The sequence below is a fragment of the Schistocerca cancellata genome, chromosome 2 (assembly GCF_023864275.1).
Source record: "Schistocerca cancellata isolate TAMUIC-IGC-003103 chromosome 2, iqSchCanc2.1, whole genome shotgun sequence".
Lineage (NCBI taxonomy): Eukaryota > Metazoa > Arthropoda > Insecta > Orthoptera > Acrididae > Schistocerca > Schistocerca cancellata.
This window is the reverse complement of record NC_064627.1, coordinates 270418254-270435832: the sequence shown is the minus strand read 5'-3', so window position 1 is coordinate 270435832 and position 17579 is coordinate 270418254.

Here is a 17579-nt window from a genome sequence, read left to right as displayed (position 1 = left end):
TTCGTCACAATACGCCAGTCACTACTCTTGATGAACTGTGGTATCGTGTTGTAGCTGCATGGGCAGCTGTACCTGTACACGCCATCCAAGCTCTGTTTGACTTAATGCCCAGGCGTATCAAGGCCGTTATTACGGCCAGAGGTGGTTGTTCTGGATACTGATTTCTCAGGATCTATGCATCCAAGTTGCGTGAAAATGTAATCACACGACAGCTCTAGTATAATATATTTGTCCAATGAATACCCGTTTATCATCTGCATTTCTTCTTGGTGTAGCAATTTTGATTGTCAGTGGTGTATAAGGCAATAACGACAATGAGTATCCCTACCCCCTAGTGGTGCTTTCTGAAACCACGCCTCGGCGCGTGCTCGAATCGAAACTTGGAGAAATGCTCTGTCCACTGACTCTTGCTATTTTTCTGTATGTTTCCAATTTTTCGCTCGATCGTACGCTGAAAGCCCGGAGACACTTACGAACAACGCTGTGTCCATTACTCGCTCCCTCGGCGCTGAGTGAGTGGTGATCGCGGGCAGGACGTGGTGTCGGCGCACTGCCGGTCGTGCGTGGTGCAGGCGCTGCCGTCGCAGCTGGGCGGCGTGCTGCTCACGTGCGCCGACTGTCAGCACCACCACCCGACTCGCACGTGCGCCATCGGCGGCCGCGCCAACCGCTTCGAGCCCATGTACCGCGTCGCCGCCGCCGCCTTCATGGTGTACGAGGTGGAACGCAGCGTGACCGAGACCGCCGCCGTCGCAATCCGCGAAGTTATGCCCGCGGAAGAGGAGGACAAAGCGGTAATGTCTTTTCCAGCGCCTACTCATTCGACCGCCCATTCTTTAAACCAGACCTGGCCGACATTTGCAATCCCGGAGCGCACTCTGGCTTCGCCCCATCACTGCTCTATTCCGAGCAGGTGTGTGAGTGAGGCGGTTATATTCTGAAGACTACATACGCAGGAAACTTGGGAAGATTTTTTTGCAACATAATGCAACTAAGAGGCGGCGATAATTTCCGCTTACATTTGTAAGCATGCGGTTATCATGTGTGCCTATTTTCAGTTTTTTATTTTTTTACCAAAGAAATTACTTTTTTCACTCGATTAAATGAACACAGTATACAGGGTGAAAAGTGTTTAAGAGGGGTAGGACGTCAAACGGGCCGACTTTGAGAAGGAGAGGCACCGCAGGACATTTTAATTTGCACTGTCTATACTTTTACAAATAAATTCCTAAAACTTTATCACCATGGCCAGGAAGGATTCAGGATTCACACTCATAGCAATGGAAAATTCAAAAATACGAAAAATAATGTTTTTTAAATGTGAAATTTCATTATTTTTTCACTTACTGTTGACTGCATTTGTTGCTATAGGTACACTTTTCTTCATAAGTAAGATAGATTCTTCGATTAATTTTGCACAGCTTACAAACCGTACTTACAGACGTATGAAACTCTAGAATTTATTTAATCTATGGATAAATGAATGAGCTGTTACGTTTTAAATTTCGTGTTTAGAGAAAACTCGAATTTTATAGTTAATTATCTCAATTTTTTCCACAGTTTTTAACAGATTTGGGAAATTCTAGAGTTTCATAGCCCTGCAGGTATGGTTTCTATGCTGTGCAAAATTCGTCGAAGAATCTCTCTTACTTATGAAGAAAAGTGTACCTACAGCAACAAATGCAACTAATACCAAGTGAAAAAATGATGAAATTTCACATGTAAAAAAAATTTGTTTTGTTATGTTTGTGAACTTTCTCTGCTATGAGTGTGAATCCTGAATCCTTCCTGGTCATGCTAACAAAGTTTTATGAATTTATTTGTAAAAGTATAGACTGTAAATTCAAATGGTTCAAATGGCTCTGAGCACTATGGAACTCAACATCTTAGGTCATAAGTCCCCTAGAACTTAGAACTACTTAAACCTAACTAACCTAAGGACATCACACACACCCATGCCCGAGGCAGGATTCGAACCTGCGACCGTAGCAGTCCCGCGGTTCCGGACTGCAGCGCCAGAACCGCTAGACCACCGCTGCCGGCACAGTGTAAATTAAAATGTCCTGTTGTGCCTCTCCTGCTCCAAGTCGGCCCGTTTCACGTCCCCTTAAACAGACAAACTCTGGGAGGTTGTAGGGGACATCAAAACAAATATTTTTCCCTAATGTCATTTTTTCATATGGGATTATTTAAATCGGTGGAGGCCGTATTATGCTGTTCGGTTGTTAGAGGCCGTATTCCGATCTTCAGTTCTTAGAAGGCGTATTACGCTCTTCAGTTGTAGCCAACTGCTGTCCACCAGTGTGGTAGTGCATTGTCTCTGTTTACTACTGGAGTAAGTACACTGATATGGTATGTGAGTACACTGATATGGTTGGTGAGTACTACGTAGCGCACCACAACGGATGAGCTGCACAGCGAGTTTATCAACAACAATATCCTAATCGCCGTATCCCGCATCATACGACCTTTGCTGCTGTGTACCAGCGTCTGCGTGAGACTGGGTCATTTAGCAGATTACCTGGACAGGGACGGCCGTCGCACAGTAAGAAAGCTGCAATTTGAAGAAGCTGTCTCGCAGCATGTGGAGCGGGATCCTTCAATAAGCACTCGTGCAATTGCACGTAACATGGGGACGAATCACACGAATGTAAGAACAGTTCTTCGAGAGCAGTTGTTACGTCCATTTCACTTACAGCGTGTCCACAATCTGGAACCAGTTGATTATCCACCCAGAGCACAGTTTTCGTAGTGGTACCTGGAACAGTGTGAAACGCATCCTACATTTACATCCTCTGTGTTGTTTACCGATGAAGCAACGTTCGGAGTGATGGAGTCTTCAACATGCACAATTCGCATGTTTGGACTGAGGATAACCCCGATGCCACAGTTACTAGCGCTCATCAAGTGCGGTTCTTCGTTAATGTGTGGGTCGGTTTTGATGGGGACGTTTTAATTGGACCGTATCTGCTACCTAGGCCATTAAATGGCAGGTACTATTACAACTTTCTCGCCGGAGCATTGCCAGAATTGCTGGAAGATTCCCGCTCCCTACAAGACAAGGCTTGTGGTTCCAACATGACGGGGCGCCGGCACATTTCAGACGTCGGTGCGTCGATTCCTGAAGCGACGGTTCCCAGAATCGTGGATTGGCAGAGGTGGTCCTGTACCATGGCCTGCTCGGTCCCCAGATATGTCCCCTCTGGACTTTTTTTGTGTGAGGAGAGATGCGCAACCTTGTTTACGCAACTCCTGTTGCATCAGAAGAGGATCTGGCTGCCCGGATAGTAGCAGCAGTAGGAACAATTCAGGATACTCCTGGGGTTTTTGCCCGTGTCAGACAGAACATGATCCGACGGTGTAACCTTTGTTTACGTGCCAATGGAGGCATTTTTGAAAATCTACTGTAATTGAAATTGGATTGTGTTAATGTGTTGCCTCTTGGTCATAAAAAAATGAAAAAGTGTTTATTGGTTTAATTAATTTGCCACCAGAGAAATCTTCCTCTACCTGTTTAAATGCTCCTCATAGGAAAAAATGATATTAGGGAAAAATATTAGTTTTGATGTCCCCTACAACCTCCCAGAGTTTGTCGTTTTAAATGCTTTTCACCATTATATTGCTAATAAGGTGAGCAGAACTACAAAAATCATTACATACAGGCATTTAACAGTGCATTGTGATTTTTATAAACTTACACACATTACGAATTTAGAACGTTTAACAATTCCAGAATTATGGTTCGTGATAGTCAAACACATGGAGTTAAAAATATTATTTTCCTGAAATACAGGAATATTTGTTTCGTTAGTCTGTTCTCACTCATTCCGTAGAGCAGCGATTCTCAACCTTGAGACGGTACTTCCCATGGGGGCGCAATAACACTAAATGAGGGGTGGGACGCAAGATTATTGAAAAGAAAACAGTACGTATTGATAAATTGATTAATTTATTGAAAGGAAAGCGAAGCAAAATACTTTTTGACACAACAAAGAAATTAAAATCAAATTTACGATAACATAATGTACATATAAGTATTATTGTGACAGTCCTGCACAATGCATTTACCAATTAACTTTTCAGTACTAAATTAAAAATAAGTTTTATATTCTTAGTGGTTCCATTGGGTCTGGTTTACAGAGAACAGTTTTTCGAAAGACGATGTAATGTTAGAAATAGATACCAAGAGTTTTCTTGCTATGTTTATCTGGGATCTAAGGTGTATTTTGTCATCTGAGAGGCCAACGTCAAGACAGGATGTTGAAAACGGTAGTATTTTACGAAATCCTCTTGTTTCCAGTGCAGAAAACTCCACCCCTGTCCAAAATTCGAAGAGCGATTTATTCCTGAATTGAAACTTCCTGGCAGATTAAAACTGTGTGCCCGACCGAGACTCGAAATCGGGACCTTTGCCTTTCGCGGGCAAGTGCTCTACCATCTTTTTTTCTTTTTTTCCTTTTTTTTATTTTTTTATTTTTTTTAGTATTTTTTTACCTTAACCGTTCCGCTATCTTTTTTTTTATTTTTTTATTTTTTATGTATTTTTTTAGGCGGTGTTTTAAAGAAATTCACCTATAAAAAACGAAAAATATTGCTAGCATTTCTTTGACTATGTATTTAATTACCGTTTCTGCATAACTTGGTACCGAAATATTTAAACGTACGTCATTCGACAGTTACTTTGGAGCCACCGACCATGTGAAAAGTCCTTAAAACTGCAGCTACAACAAAACGACATTGTGTTCTGTGCTTACTACTGAGAGTGGCGTTGATCTGTCTTTAATTTGAAACGTTTCTTTCCAACACTCCAGAAATTAGTTTTGCCTGTGAAGTCTCTGAGAGACGAGGCAGGCCCCAGTTTTCCGCACACGTTGCACATCCTCTTCAGCTCTTGATAGGGGAGGATTAAAGCAAAAAATATGGGCTCGTCCGGGATTTGAACCCGGGACCTCTCGCACCCTTTTTTCTTTTTATTTTTTATTTTTTTGTTATTTTTTTATTTTATTTTTTATTTATTTATTTTATTTTTTTATATGTGCTCTACCACTTTTTTTACCAACTTTTTTTTGAAAGCCCCTTAATGAAAAAAAAAAGACCTAAGTGCCACCGCCACTTTTCATCCTATAACAAAAAAAAACTGGTCCACTTCAGGCGTTGGCTCCTGGCTAAACCTACTCCAGAGAGCTGCCTATATACCAGGGGAAATATGGGAAATCAAGGTTAAGGCTATCCTTACAAACAACAAAATCTTCCTTTTTTTAAATTTTATGTTTATTGTTTTTTATTTTTATTTTTGTTTTGTGTAGTTTTGTTGCGTATTTGATCAGAGGCCTTCTGCGCCCCGCTGGTAATATGTTGAGTCACGTCTTCTCGAAATTGATGTGTTCCGTTGAATTGTTCAGAAATGTTCATTGGTTCAAACAGGAAACCTTCTTCTCTCTTGGCTTAACACATTCCTGCTGCGAGGCGGGTCGTGGAAAGCACTCCCAAGGAAGTTCGAGAAAAATTGTCTGTATTTTGGGTGACGGACAACGACATAATGACGGTCATTGAGGTATGTCCAAAAATCGAGTACAGAGTCTACAGTTTGTCCAAATAGGTAGTGAATGGCATGTCCTCGAATCCAATTCACAGCATTGGTCTTTGTCCGAGGAAAATAGTCACGTTCCGGAAATAATAATGAAAGGGGAGTAATCCGATCCGGAATGTCCCGCGTTAGAAAAGCCACAATACGTCGAACCAAGTGCCAAACTTCCGCCGCCGGTCCGCAAACAAACCGATGTTCATCATTGTCTGGCACTCCACACGTGGAACATAGAGGTGATTGGGCGAGGTGGATACGATGAAGTCGAAATTGGTTGATTTGCTTACCATTGACAGTTAGGTACCAGACAGACTGAACATTCGTGTTAAGGTAACAGGCGAACACCGCGCGCCATACATGACGCCAGTCAACCTGGGGGAACTTTTGTTCAATCGCGTTAGGTGGACGACCTTATTGGAGGACATTGTATACTTCCTTTGTCTTGAGTAAGAGCGGTCTTGGTAAGGTGAGGCGTAGATAACTGAGTTCAAGAAAGAAGTGCCGTATATAATGGAACTGCGCCGGAACATCCGAGATCATCACTGGGGCTGACAGTGAGGCCGGCGAATATGCTGACAGGAGGAGACCAGTGAGGCTCGTAGGGCAACGTGTCCATACCGTCATCTGGGAGCTGACAAATAGGGCACGAGCTCTATCCAAACCATCTGAGCTACCGAAGCACGACTCACGCCCGGTACTCACAGCTTTACTTCTGCCAGTATCTCGTCTCCTACCTTCCAAGCTTTACAGAAGCTCTCCTGTGAAACTTGCAGAACTAGCACTCCTGAAAGAAATGGCTTTAAAGCCATGTCTCCGCTATATCATTTCTTTCAGGAGTGCTAGTTCTGCAAGTTTCGCAGGAGAGCTTCTGTAAAGTTTGGAAGGTAGGAGACGAGATACTGGCAGAAGTAAAGCTGTGAGTACCGGGCGTGAGTCGTGCTTCGGTAGCTCAGATGGTAGAGCACTTGCCCGCGAAAGGCAAAGGTCCCGAGTTCGAGTCTCGGTCGGGCACACAGTTTTAATCTGCCAGGAAGTTTCACATCAGCGCACACTCCGCTGCAGAGTGAAAATCTCATTCTGGAAATATTCCTGAATTGTCTAGTTTCTGTTTATTTTGGTAGATCTCTTTACTATTTCTCATTTTTCACAAGTCTATTCCTAGCATTGCACCCATATTTCCGTACTTATCTACCTTTCAGGCATCTCTGTTCTGTTCAGTACACAGTTCATCATTAACCATTCACGTGCATATAACCATTCTGGTTCTTTCACTGCCGTATTTCTAGATGGACTTTCTTGTTGCACTTAATTTTTGTCAAATCATTTGCTGTTCCCTTTTTCATAAACCTGATGTCTATTGCAAATGCCGGCCGGTGTGGCCGTGCGGTTCTAGGCGCTTCAGTCTGTAACCGCGTGACCGCTACGGTCGCAGGTTCGAATCCTGCCTCTGGCATGTGTGTGTGTGATGTCCTTAGGTTAGTTAGGTTTAAGTAGTTCTAAGTTCTAGGGGACTGATGACCATAGATGTTAAGTCCCATAGTGCTCAGAGCCATTTGAACCATTTTCTATTGCAAATATTTCAAGTCCGTTTTGTGGTGTACAATATATAAATGTATCAACTCGCTCTATTTCACCTGTTTGTGTTTCTACGTATTTTGGTTCCTTCTTTTTGTGTTTGTTATGAGTTTTGTTTTTTCAGCTGTAATCCTCATTCCAGCTCTAGTTCCCTATTCTTTCCAAAAAATTTGAATGTCTGCTCCTGTCAAGTATTTTGAACGTCAAATATTCTGAAAGCAACGCAGAATTGTCTGTAAAACCCAGGCAGTTTACCTTAATTACATTTGATTTCTTTCCCATAATTACTTATTCAATTTTGTGATTTCTCTAGCTCGGAATTCCAGATCCTTACTTTTCTTAAAACACATTTCTACAATAAAGGTGAGAAGCCATCCCTTGTCTAACATCAGTTTTTCTTTTAAATGGTCGAAACATTTCTCCGGTAAATTTCATTACGATATCGTATTTGTAAGAGATATATGTTTGCTGACACAGAGCTACAAATTCATTCTTCACAATTTAGATACAGATGTTTTTCGCCATGCTAAGTTCAGTAATGCTGAGGATTTCCCTCTTACCACATAAGGCTTTTACCCAAACTTACGGTGACACATACTTAAAAACCACGTAAAACACATACATTCAGAATAACTTTCTTAGAAAACGTCATAAAATAAGGCACTCCTAAGACTATTACGAATTATTATGTTCTTCAGGTCTTATACAAAGGCATAAATCGTAATGTGTCTCCTGTTTCCCCTCAAATCGCCGTTCCGTTTTCTTATGTATACTGGCTAAGAACACACCGTGCGCGGCACCCGCCAGTGGTCAGTTGTTATGCTGACAAGCCATTGGTCCTAGTACCCTGTTTCATTTGTTTAATGTTTTGATGGAACTTTTCACCCTGTTCCTCAGTCACATCAGATAGATTTTCTAGAAAACAGATGACGCAGGAGTCCAAAAATTGCAGTTTAAAGTTCATTGATGTATCCAAAACTCTGAAGTTACCCAGCAAGATTCTTACTAATTCTCGTAATCAAGGTCTTTGCAGTTGCCACGGAATTTTTTGACCACTTGTTTAAAGGATATCCAAAATTATCTCTAAATTTCATTTATTTGATCTTCAACTGTCGAAGCTGTCGAAACACCTTTTCATTTATCTTAGTTCATGACAACCACGGTAACTTACTTGCCACATACTTGGAAGTGTCACCATCCTTTGGTAAGTCTGTTTCATAATGCCGTGTTTTATATGAAGTGGAGACAGAAATATTTTTGGATCCACCTTTGAATCAAGTAGTGCGTTTTTCCCTCCACCTTTTGGCTTTCTAATAGGACAGATTTTATGAGACCAGTGATTGTCTTTTGCACAACTGTCCCACGTGCACATGAAGCAGAGGTCCATTCTCACAACTTGAACACGCTCGTTGTTCATCCCATGACTAGTCTTGATCCCAAACTTTTACGGCAGAGTAGGCAAAATACAGTTCTTTGACCAAGTCTGAGTTTGTCCGCTGCTGCTTTCCCACTACAAGTTTATCACAGATGTGTCAGAAGCGCTCAGGAGAATTACTATAACCTCTCGATGTCTTGAAATTCGCAAAAGCACAGCACGAGTCGGTTTATTACCCGTTGCTAAAGTTTGCGTGAAAACCGGTATTTGCAACAATGCCTCAGGATTTCGGTATCACTGAAGTATATAGATAGCTATATTGCAGACTATAAAGTTAAACATCGTTTCTGTAGCTGTATACATTTCAAATCTTCGCTAAACAATGCCGGCATTATTACAGCGATTGTATAGCTACATTTTACATACTTCACACAAATTCTGCATTTGTGTGAAGCTGCATCACATTCAACATTCTACGTACTTTAACTCAAATTACCATCCAAAAATACACCATTAAAGCCCTTTACCTTCAAGAAAACAATATCATTGTCAATCACTAATAATTTTCTGTAACACCAAATACTCTTAATGATTTAATCTACTGCTTTCCTGACCCAAGAATCAAATAATTTCTTGAAATCTATAAATTATTATTATTATTAAATTATTACTACTACCAGCTTTGAGCACACTTCTTAGCTCGTGTAGACTGTATGGTCTGCATAGATTTTTTGTTTTCCGTTAACCGAATTTTTGTGTTCTTCACAAAATGCAGGTCATATATATATAGTGTGTATTATATAATATCTCTACCTGAGAAGCCAGATACGAATTTTCTTAGATTTGGCATTAAAAATGGTTTCATAATGAAACATTTCATAAAAATTTCATCCCCTTAGAGGCTGAATTTCCAAAAACAATGAAACACGTAATTTTTTATTTTTAACACAGAAGTTAAATTCAAATTTATATAGATTTCGCTTTAAAAATTCTTTCATGATGAAGCATTTTCATAACAATTTAATTCCCTATTTCACCCCCTTAGGGGGTGTATATACCTAGCGGTATGGACTGGGCGATGAACAGTGAGTCAGAGCATTTCCTTTTATATACAGAGGTTATTATTATCATCACCTATTAAAATTATTATTATTATTATTATTATTATTATTATTAGTATTATACATTTTGGTCCTTAAGACAGTGATCAACTTGAATGTTACAAGATTATTCAATTTTTTTCTTGTTTCCTTCTTTTTTTCTCTTCCCAAAACTTTTTAATTCTATGATTTTATTCCTGTTTTCTTTGCTCTGTCCATATCTTTCCTGTTTTCTTCCTTTCTTTTACTTCAAACTTTGTGTCCATAATTTTATTTCTGTCTCTCTTATTTATCATTTCCCTGCTCCTCCCTGCTTGTTTTGGGTCTCCTTCTATATCTTGAAACTACTTTTCTTTATTTTTATTGGTCTGTTTACTACAGCAAAAACTTTCTTTGTTGTGTCTGTTCATCATTTTACATATAAGGGTCATTCCATAACGCATAGCAACTATCTTATATCTTGCGACAACATGGGAATTCCACGATGTGCATTGAATCGATCAGGCAGTGTGTATCTGAATTCGAACATAATAAATGGTTCCAGTGCAGGAGGTCACGGCAAAGATTCAAATGAAACACACCTGTTGGATCTTTGTGTAAATTCATTATAGACGAGAATGCCATTGGTCTTGACATCAGTGAGTGCCACATATCGTCGACAAGCCGTGACGATACACGCCATATTTGCAAATTGTCTCACACGCAATGGTTTCTTCACTTGTGGTATGAGGTCGAAGTCACAAGCACTGAGAGCTCGTGGGTAGTGTGAGTACGGGAGGATTTTCCGCTCCCACTGTTGTTCACAATTCTTGAAGACATCTGCATTGTGGGCTTTAGCGTTATTATAGTGGATGATTCCATTATCCAGTAGTATCGGAGTTTTCGGTAAGTGTAAGTCGCTGATAGTACAACAGAAAGTTGCGTTAGTATTAGGCTTTGACGGTGTGGCCGTTCCTAACATTGGCATACGAGAATACCGTGCCCATCATGCGCCATGAAGAGGATGACCTTCATGGATGATGAATTCTGTCGTACCTTGTGTCGTCATGGTGAACCTAGATAACGCCATTCTAATGTGGGTTCTTCTATTCTGGTTAATACATTCGTGCCCAGGTTTCATCAGTCACAATAATTCATTTGAGAACGTTATTCCCTCCCCGCTCCCATCACTCCAGATTGATACGTTTGGTTTCGTGTCACGTCCACTTCAGCACCTCTGTTAACACACGTGGTGCCCATATTTGAACATTTCTTGTGCACGTTCAAGCCCTGCAGTAATACGTGCAGCACTGCCGCCCTCGACATTCCCAATCTTGCCATTACTTCCTACACAATCCAGCGTCGATCCCCTGTTAAAGACTATTTAACAACATCCACGGACACGTCAGTACGGATTAACGTAGGCTGCCCACTTTCAGGCGAATCAGTCGTTGCCGCGCATCCACGTCTGAAAGTCCCCACCCAACGTGCAACTGTTGGACAGGGCAAGGCTCTGTCACACACAGCTACTCGCAGTTCCGCATGACACTGAGTAGCATTTCTGTCCGCGACAAAGGCAGTTTTCACATATGGTTGCTGTTCCATTCTGCTTACGTCCATCTTGTAGCACGGCCAAGCTCGCACTGGATGTTTCAGGCGTTGATCCTGAGACATCCTGGCAAGCGATCGCAGTCTGTCAGCTGATTTCAGTATTGTTTGCTGTAGGCTTTGGAATGTACTTACTGCGACTACAGTGATGCCACATGTTCGCGCTATGCATCACAGTTGCCTTGACTTATGGAATAACTCTCATACGTATGCATAGAGCGTTCGTCGACGTTTTGTAATCATATGTGTGAGGCTGTGTGTTCGTATAATTCTTTGGTTGGTCTTTTCATCCATATACCATATCTGCGTACTGCTCCAAAAATTTTCTGGTGATTTTACGTTCTATTTTTTCTGGCTCTGTACTGCCTGGTGCTCCGGTTGTCGTCGTTTCTGACGCATAGTGCGCTTCTGACGGTGCAACCATATTGTAATGCCTGAGTTTGGACTGACCAGAAAATTTTCTTTCCCTGTAGTGCATCCATGTAAATCTATAAGCTTTCTGGAGTTCTAATGTTCATTGTATGTTCGATGTCTTGCTTATCCTCTTATTTGTATACATTCCCCAAGGTATGTGAAATTTTACACTCTGTTAACCTTTCCGTATTTTGTGTGCAGGGCTTCTGTGTTGTTATTCTTTCTTTCGATGTACTGTGTTTCCTCGCTTGATATCTGTAGACCTGTTTGGGCAGAGACTTCGTGTAAGTATTACACTGCTTTTTGTCTGTTGCTGCAAAGCATTGCCTGGTCATCTGCCGATGCCAGGAATTTTATGACTGTCATATTTGCACGTGTTCTTCCTACCTAGATTCCTTTTACTTTTCCTTCCCAAGGTTTGAGGATTTTGTCCAAGGCCATGTCGAACAAAAGCAGTGGGGGTCTTTCTCCTTGTCTGACCCCTGTATGTATCTAGAACTTTTCTGAGATTCCACCTATAAATTTTATTTTGGATGTGGTGTCTATGAAGGTCTATTGCCTCAATCTCCTAGTTTTTCTCTCTGTTTCATATTCCACTAGCGTATCAAAGAGAGTTTGCCTGCCTGTATAGTTACTGGCCTTTGAGTTCACGAATGTGGCCACAGTGTTGTTCCTCTGTCTCACCTTCAGGAGCGTTCGCAGGTTCCAAATCTATTCAATACAGGATCTTCTTTTTCTCAAGCGTAGTTGGTATTCATCCATACACTGAATTGACAAAAGTCATGGGACAGCTCCTAATATCGTGTCTGACCTCTTTTTGCTCGACGAAGTGCAGCAACTCGACGTGACATGGACTCAACAAGATGTTCGAAGTCCGGTGCAGAAATATTGATTCGTGCTGCCTCTGTAGCCGTCCATAAACGCCAAAGTGTTGCTGATGCAGGATTTTGTCCAGGAACTGACCGCTCGATTAAATCCTGTAAATGTTCGATGGGATTCATGTCGGGCAACGTGTGTGGCCAAACCATTCGCACGAATTGTCTAGAATGTTCTTCAAACTAATCGGGAACGACTGCGGCCTGGTTACATGCCGCATCGTCATCCATACAAATTCAATCGTTTTTTGGGAACATGAATGGCTGCAAATGATCTCCAAGTAGCATAAAGTAGCCTTTTCCAGTCAATAATCAGTTCAGTATGACCTGAGGACCCAGGCAATTCCTTATTAACACAGCCCACGCGATTATGGAGCCACCGCCAGCTTGTACAGTGCCTTGTTGACAAGTTGGGACGGCGCGGAGTGGCCGCGCGGTATGAGGCGTCCAGCACGGACTGCGCGGCCGCTCTCGCCCGAGGTTTGAGTCCTCCCTCGGGCATGGGTGCGTGTGTTGTTCTTAGCATAAGTTAATTTAAGTAGTTAAAAACTGGGTCTGAGCACTATGGGACTTAACATCTGAGGTCATCAGTCCCCTAAAACTTAGAACTACTTAAACCTAACTAACCTAAGGACATCACACACATCCATGCCCGAGGCAGGATTCAAATCTGAGACCGTAGCGGTCGCGCGGTTCCAGACTGAAGCGCCTAGAACTGCTCGGCCACACCGGCCGGCGTTTAAGTAGTGTGTAAGTCTAGGGACCGATGACCTCAGCAGTTTGGTCCCATAGGAATTCACACACATTTGCACGTCTTTGACAAGTTGTGTCCATAGCTTCGTGGGGTCTGCGCCGCACTTAAACCCTACCATCAGCTGTAGACAACTGAAATTGGGACTCCTCTGACTAGGCAACGGTTTTCCATTCGTTTATTGTCCAACCATTACGGTCACGAGGCCAGGAGAGGCGCTGTAGGCAATGCCGTGCTCTTAGCAAAGGCACTGGCGTCGGTCGTCTGCTACCATAACCGATTAATTCCAGATTTCGCCGCACTGTCCAAACGGATAAGTTCGTCGCACGTCCCACAATGATTTCCGCAGTTATTTCACACGGTGTTTCTTGTCTGTAATCACTGACAACTCTACGCAAACGCCGCTGCTCTCGGTCGTTAAGTAAAGGCCGTCGGCCACTGTGTATTTCGTGGCAAGGGGCAATGCCTGAAATTTATTATTCTCGGCACACTCTTGACACTGTGGATCTCTGATTATTGAGTTTCCTAACGATTTCCAAAATGGAATGCCCCATGTGTCTAGTTCCGACTATCATTCCGCTTTCAAAGTCTGTTAATTTCCATCGTACGGCCATAATCACGACGGTAGCCTTTTCACTTGAATCATCTGAGTGCAAATGATAGCTCATTGCATTGCTCGTTCATATCTTGTGTATGCCATTCCAACGCCCTTAATATTGTATATAGTTGTGTATGACCATACGATGAATTTTGTCGCCTTAGTGTAATTGCATATTCGTATGTCATTATTGTTATTATTATTATTATTGTTATTAAACCCATGCTCATACATTAAGGATAATGCTGATACATGGTGAAACAACGCTTTGGTGGGCGGTTTGTGGGTGTAAATTATCTCTGGGTATGACCATGCGGTGCATTTGACCTGTGGTCATCGCACAGTGGCGCTGACAGTAGTCCACACACGCAGAGGTGTGTTGGTGCATGTCAGAGTACGGTGCAGCGAGTAAGTGTGCAGACGTTTTCAGATGTGCTAATGGTGACTGTGTGTTGAAAATGGCTCAAAGAACGCATACTGATGATGTTATGAGGGGCAGAATACTAGGGCAACTGGAGGCTGGTCAAACACAGCAGGTCGTAGCACGGGCCCTCCGTGTGACACAAAGTGTGATCTCAAGATTATGGCTACGACTCCAGCAGCCATAAAACGTGTCCAGGCGCTACAGTACGGGACGTCCACAGCGTACAACACCACAAGAAGACCAAACTGAAATAACTGTTTAACATAAATAACATGACAAAAAATTGCCCCAATAACAGTACTATCATATTGTATTCAGCTAAGAACCTTTATTTGAACCATTATCATTTTAAGAATTGTTTTTGGGGCAATAGGACAATGTCTCACCATCACTGCCCGCAAATGGCCACGGAGTACTGCAGGTAGCCTTACTCGACCCTACCACAGCCACTGGAAAAGTTGTCTCCAGACACGCAGTTTACAGACGATTGAAGAGACATGGTTTATTCGCCCCGAGACCTGCCAGGTGCATTCAACTGACCCCTGGTCACAGGAGAGCCCGTAAAGCCTGGTGTCAAGAACACAGTACATGGTCATTGGAACAGTGGTCCCAGGTTGTGTCCACGGACGAGTCCAGGTATAGTCTGTACAGTGACTCTCACCGGGTTTCCATCTGACGCGAACCAGGAACCAGATACCAACCCCTAAATGTCCTTGAAAGGTACATATATAGAGGTCGCGTTTTGATGGTGCGGGGTGGGATTATGATTGGTGCACGTACATCCCTACGTGTCTTTGAGAGAGGAATTGTAACAAAAATGGCTGTGAGCACTATGGGACACAACGTCTGAGGTCATCAGTCCCCTAGAACTTAGAACTACTTAAACCTAACTAACCTAAGGAAATCACACACATCCATGCTCGAGGCAGGATTCGAACCTGCGACTGTAGCGGGCACGCGGTTCCAGACTGTAGCGCCTAGAACCGCTCGGCCACCCCGGCCGGCGGAACTGTAAGAGGTCAGGTGTATCGGAACGCCATTTTGCACCAGTATGTCCGCTTTTCAGGACTGCAGTGGGTCCCACCTTCCTCCTGATGGAAGATAACACACGGGCCCACCGAGCTGCCATCGTGGAGGAGTACCTTGAAACTAAAGATATCCGGCGAATGGAGTGGCCTCCCAGTTCTCCAGACCTAAACCCCATTGGAGCACGTCTGGGATGCTCTCGGTCGACGTATCGCTACACGTCTTCACACCCCTAGAATACTTCAGGATCTCTGACAGGCACTGGTGCAAGAATGGGCAGCTATATGCCAGCAGCTGCTCGACCACCTGATCCAGAGTATGCCAACCCGTTGTGTGGCCTGTATACGTGTGCATGGTGATCGTATCCCATATTGATGTCGGGGTACATGCGCAGGAAACAGTGGCGTTTTGTAACGCATGCGTTTCGGGGCGGTTTTCTCAACTTATCACCAATACTGTGGACTTACAGATCGGTGTCGTGTGTGTTCCCCATGTGCCTATGCTATTAGCGCAAGCTTTGTGTAGTGCCACGTTGTGTGGCACCACTTTCTGCAATTATCCTTAATTTATGAGCATGAGTGTACTATTACAATAACCATTTCGAAAATTTGGTCCCATAGACAGTATGATCAATTGTGCACTAAGAGAAGTTTTACATCATCTGCCGTGTATTAAACAAGTGAGGGTGGTGCATTGACGGAATACTGTCTGCCGTCTACAGACGAAGCCAGAGCAACTGGAGGTGGACGACACGGACGACCTGCTGGTGGACCCCCACCTGGAGGCGTCCAGCCGGCTGGACTTTTAGCGGCCCCACGCTGACAGCCTCCTCTCACCTCGTGCTGCTGCCAGTACTGTCCACACATATACTTCGTCCCACAACTCGTCGTAAAATACTGAGTATAATGTCCTGTTGAAAACAAATACGATCTTTTTTTATGAAAACAAGTGTGTTGCCTCCTTTTTTTCTTATCTCTCATGTTTGCTCCCTTTTCTACGAAACTGCAGCAATATGGAAACAAACCAAGAAGGACCTCAAATAGCAATGTGTAAGGGGCTGGAAAAACATTATGAAAGTAACTAGCATATAACCAGTCACGACTGTTGTGTAAGAGCACAAGAGCACATGGACACCCTAACTTTTGATGTCCTACAGATGTAGTGATTATTTTTCTTTGAATACTGTTAAGCGCAAAGTGGATGTGTAATCTGACGTATACAGGACTAAATCTACAGCGCTGTGCTACATTAGCCCTCTAGACTCGATGAAACTTGGCATCAAGGTCACGTGCACACTTTCGCGTAACTCGTAAATTACTCTTTTCTATTTATTTTGTTTTTGTTTTATTATTATTGTGATTATTATTATTTGCGTAACAACGCATATACGAAAAGAGCCGCGAATTACCTTTTAGTAATGCTGTGCCAAGAATTTCTTTATAATCATTAATTTTCAACAAAACAGAATATATTGGGTTCTTATTGTTCTGTATCTGGCTTTCTATTAAAGGAACATTTTTTGGTTACTGTAACTCACTATAAAAAATCAACATATCTTCCCTACTTTATAGTTATTGAAAAATGAAAATTACTTTGTTATGAAATACTGATGTTACAGTTCGCAAAGATTGTTCAACATTTTGCAGTGGATTTTTGTTAAGCGTAAAACACCAATAATTACCACGACTAGCACAAGAACATGAGACTATTGTCGGAGAAAAATACGTTTTCACTATAAGGTTTGCCAGACCAGAACTAAGCACAACAAAATTCCAATTTTTTGTTACGAATGTAAATTATCTCTTTTGTACTGTTAGCAATATATTATCAGCAGCCCGCGTCAACCTGCAAAACACATCATAAAATCTGCTGCTCTGCTCTGTAAGTCCGGAAGCTGAAAAAGATGATTTTATTTCACTATTACCTTCCCGCTTCTTTGCGGTATGATCGATTTCTTTTAATGCAGTTTGAATGCGCCGCGGGAGCGGCTTGTTCGTTCGTAGCGCAGCTCTGCACCACGGATAATATTTAAATAACTGAAAATGTCTTAAAAGGATGGGATAATAATTTAAGCAAGCTACTACAAATAATAATGCAAGGTTCCATTAAATAACTCTATTCAAAACATTCAAATATGTTAACTTATCTACAATACACACCTTTTTTAAAAATGAGTACGTAATGGCGTACATCGATTAACCATGACAAAAGAAGACCACGTTAGCATGTACAACTGCGACACAGGCTATCTTACTCCCGTAACTCCAAGA